This window comes from Glycine max, chromosome 8, assembly GCF_000004515.6.
Source record: "Glycine max cultivar Williams 82 chromosome 8, Glycine_max_v4.0, whole genome shotgun sequence".
In the NCBI taxonomy this organism is placed as follows: domain Eukaryota; kingdom Viridiplantae; phylum Streptophyta; class Magnoliopsida; order Fabales; family Fabaceae; genus Glycine; species Glycine max.
Genome location: NC_038244.2, coordinates 95864 through 100514, shown reverse-complemented (window position 1 = coordinate 100514; position 4651 = coordinate 95864). Strand labels below are relative to the sequence as shown.

At 28.6% G+C, this 4651-nt stretch overlaps 1 protein-coding gene across 3 annotated transcripts in view; it reads right to left on the bottom strand.

Moving 5' to 3' along the window:
• The window catches only part of LOC102666889 (uncharacterized), a 7381-nt gene extending 4324 nt beyond the window's left edge, over positions 1-3057 (bottom strand). The window contains exons 1-3 of one of the 3 annotated variants that reach the window (XR_005892493.1): positions 2684-3057; positions 563-719; positions 307-370 (exon numbers count right to left, since the gene is read on the bottom strand). The gene's annotated coding sequence lies outside the window, so the exon portion shown is untranslated. Of the gene's footprint in view, positions 1-306; positions 385-562; positions 720-2683 lie in introns of all 3 variants that reach the window. The other 2 variants (XR_005892492.1, XR_001389378.3) reach the window with 2 other exon arrangements.
• Positions 3058-4651: the final 1594 nt, after the last annotated feature.

The following is a 4651-nucleotide window of genomic DNA, read 5'->3' as shown; positions in this document are numbered from 1 at the left end:
TCAAGTATGCACTCAGAGAACAACTAGAAATGCATTACCAAAATTTCATCAAATTTAAACAAAATAATTTTAACCTTAACACATGAATCTACCATAAAAATATCAGTCTCCCCAAACTGTCCAAACGGACAATTCAAGATTGAATACAATGATTAATGCAAACTGTCCGCAAGAATCATTGCATCCAATCTCAAACGGGAATCTAAGGTTCACTCATCATGAACACAATTTGTATAGCATATATCAATTGTCATTAATGGCAGTGAACACGTAATAAAAATATTCATTGGTAACAAACATTTGTACCTGTGATGATGAGCAGCACGGTCCAAAATGAAAACAAGAATCAAAGAAATAACTGAATGAACACCTACATAAGACAATCTTGTGTATGATAAAAAAAAAAGAGTAAGATTAAGTATAACAAGCGCTCAGAAGATACGAGAATAATTTATTCTAAATTATACACACAACTTCTATTACCTCTCACAAGATCACACGAGAGATATGTACAACTTCTAAAAAGTAGTTGCTGAATCTTATATGTATAATTAATATGTACCTTAATCCAACGCCTTCTTAACTTTGGTCTTGAACAGTAGTATATATAAATTTTCCATTGAAAAATAAAGAAAACACCCCGTTGAATGTGTCACAAATGAGCCAAAATTTGAGCCTACAATGCAATGCCAGACCGGACCATACGCTTTGTCAAATTCCTGCACATGAACATACCAGGAATACATCGTAGATAAATAAATAATTTTATCAACTGTTAAAAAATGGAGAAGAAAGAAGCACTATATTTTATAGATCTAGCTGATCAAATATAAATAAATAAACCAACTCTGTTTCTGTTGTGCACATGGGTTAGGCTTTGTATAAGATGAATAACATTATTAATTGAAATGCACCTTCTTTCTGAGACAAAATTAATCCATGATTAGGTATAGTATTGGGGTACGAGGGTTAGACACATGGGCTGTTGGAGAATTTTGTAATTAAGATTTGATCTTGACAAAAGACTCAACTTAATCGTATTAACTTGTGGACGGTCCAGATCGAAAGATCCAGTCACAGGTGTAAGGTGTTTGCTAGCTAGGCCAGTGATCTCCATAGCAATGGACCAGTTTCAAATATTCTAATTCTATCCAATAAACAAAGAAAGGAGGACGGGAAGAGTTAAAAAATGCCAACACATGGTTCGTCTAGTCGGCTTTCACCATTAATTCTTTTGTGGGGTTCAATGAATTTGAACAAATCTCAATCATTCAAGAAGCATAGTTCCAAAAAGAACACCAAGAAAATAATCTCAATCACTTCTCTGGATTGTGCGCTAAAGTCTGCTGAACTAATTAACAACACTACTATCAATCATATCACACTCTATATATCATTAAGACTAAATCAATTAATGTGAAATTATTTTAATTTAATGAAACTGACGGTGTATCACACGAGATCAAATAATTATGTTTTTTTTATAAAAAAAAATTATACTTTTTTTTATCTCTTTCATTCTTTTTATTTCCTCCTTGCTTATCTATATTTGACAAAGTTTATGAAATAGATGTGGAATTTGGTATAGCGGTGGGCTGCGTATGGATTCTTACGAAATGATAAGTTCAAACTATTCAAATTCATTTTAAGTTTTAGTCTTTAAGCCATAAAACAATAAATTTTAGTCCTTGCACTTACATAAAAAAAAGGTTTGGTAACAAGTTTTAGTGACGTAAAAAACTATTACAAAAATCTTTTCACGGAGTTAAATTGGCACAAAAAATTGTTTAAAGACTATTTTTTTTTTTTTAAAAAAAAAGACAAGTATATGAATCAATTGAAAGCATAAACAAAATGATAGTCATAAGAACATATGTTGGCAGTTAACCTTAATTTTTTTTTCAGAGCACAAATATAATTTTTTACTATAGATAACTTGTCCGAATGCACAAGATGGACAGCAAAATTTTGATTAAATTAAAACAACTTCACATCAATTAATTAACATGCTTAATAGTTGATAACCTTTATCCTCTTAAAATATATTTAGACTTTCAATTTTCAATATCAGTACTCTAAACGAATCTCAATACTTTTGAGTTTTGATTCATTCTTGACTGAATACTAATTAAGAGCACTAAAAATTTCTTAGAATGCAGTATTTTCATTATTTCATCATTTATTTTTTTCTACGTTTTTTATCATCTGTCATCGACATCCATTGAAAGATTTGTAAGCTTTAATGACCATAGTTAATTTCCTTTTCCGTCTTACCTAGTTTAGTTTTTATTCAAAATTTTGAGAATAGAACGATTCTCAAACACGTCTTTAATTAAAGAACATTTGCTTTGCAAAAAAATAATTATTAGCAATGAACATAATTAATTTTAAAAAAAACAAATAATTAAGCCTTGTCTGTTCACTGTTTTCAAACTTCAAAGAGCAAGAAATAAGCGGAATGCAGAGCAATTCATCAATGCCACCTCCGAACTCAAAATCGAGACCTAAAATTAATCAAACGGACTTCGAAATGAGTTAACCACTCGGAGACGAAGCAAAACCTTAAGCTCAAGACTCTAACAAAAACAACAATAACAACCTGCATTTAGAGAGGTATTTGCCCCAACCACAAAAAAAAAAGAAGCAAAGTTCAATAAGAGAGCCAAACAAAAGAGACGCAAACCTGATTGCGGTGGCGTCTCAGAGGTGTGCGGCTGCGCCGTGGTGCTGATTGCTGCAAGGGTTTTGCGTCCCAGCGCAATGCAGAGAAGCTTCTCTGCCCGATGCGAACTCCAAGAGCGAAGGGAACCCTGTCCTCCGCCACAGGTCGCTGCCGTCGATGAAGCACCCACCGTGTGCAGACCGTCGACGCTTCTCTTTTGCCGAGTGAGTGACTGAGAAAGGGTTTTGTGTGTGCCGCCGAGTGAGTGAGGAGTGATGTGTGCGCTTTAGCTATTAAAAAACAAATTACAGTAACCTTTAAATTGAAGGTGTGAATTATTATTATTATTATTATATTTTGAAACTATTTTAGCAAAAATATAAAATTGTTTGACTCGTATTTCATCGAGCAATTTGCTAAAGAGGACGTTTGATAGGAGAAAGATTTTTTGTTTTTTTAGAATCATAGGTTAAAAAATTTAGGTGGTGTTTTGTTTGATTTGCTTCTGTTTTTATTTTTTTTAAAAATAGAATATAAGAGTAAAAATATTTTTGTTTCAAATTTTTTAAAAAATATTTTATCAAAAAATATTTTAAAAAATAGAATCAAAATTAAAAACAACAAATGTTTTTAATTTTTCTAAATAAGTGAAAATATGATAACACTTTAGAGTATTTTTTTGTTGATAAATATTTTTTAAATCTTGAAAATTTAAAAATAAAAATTATTTTCAAAAAATGAAAATAAAAAATAAAAAACAGAAAATAAACACTCAAATCAAGACTCATCTTAGTTTTTGATGTTTGATAGGTATTTTTAAAAAATAAAATTTACGAGAAAAGATATTTTGTGAAAATGTTTTTAATCAATTTTTCACGAAATTTTTTTCCATGGAGAGAGTTAGAAATTTTATTTTTTTCAGTTTAATTTTTTTTATTATAATAAAAAAATTATATTTTTTATTAAATTATATAATATGGTAAATAATTTAAATAATTAGTAAAAATATGGATTCTTAGAAAATTTATCTAATTTTTTTTAATAATCAATCAAATAAATTTGATTGATTCAAAAAAAATATAATTTTCATGTCATGATTATTAAAAATTATGATATCGAACATGAAAAACTTCTTTACTACTGAATGTCCCTAAAAGTAATTTTTTTTTCTTTTTTTCTATAGTCCTTCGTTCTCAAAACTACCATCTTTTATTGTACCATATGAATGGAAATTACAATGAAAATGTTACATTTAAAATTATTGACATGAAGGAAAGGACTCTTACTTGAGTAGCGTCCTTAAAAATAAATACAAATATAATTTTTATTTAATTGATAAATATTAATTATTAATTTATTAATTTTTGTTAGTGAAAAATTTAAATTCACAACCTATCTCTTCTTTTCTCTCTTTTATTAATCTTTTTGGTCTCAATGGTGTGAAACTAATTTTTTTTAATTATTATAATTTATATTTTAATTCTCTTTTAATTTTTATAAAAATTAAAAAATATATTTTTAGAGAAGTAAAATGTAAATTATAAAAATTATAAAAACCAAATAAGTAATTTAAATTTTTTTAAGTGATTCAAATTTTAGGGTTATTAAAAAACTACAAATCCATGAGGTTTCTGATCGCATTCTTACTGCTGAAAGTCTTAATTAACCAATTAGTCTTCAGTCTGTTGGAAGCGTTCAATCCTGTGAAGCAACAAACTGTTTGCATAATCCTGTGGTGTATTTGACATCGTAGCAATCAATGGATATGGGAAAACACAAATACGCAGCCATCAACTTTAGTCCACTCGGAATGGTCGAATGAATGCCCCCACAAATCACTATTTTCTTTAAAGTAGAAAATCCTTTCTCAATTTACGTTTTAAGCTTCATTTTATGTTAGGCTGACATTGAATTGGTGCTCATAGAATATTAATTAAAAAATTTAAAAAAAAATTATTATATAAATCACAAGAGATTATAAATACTTAT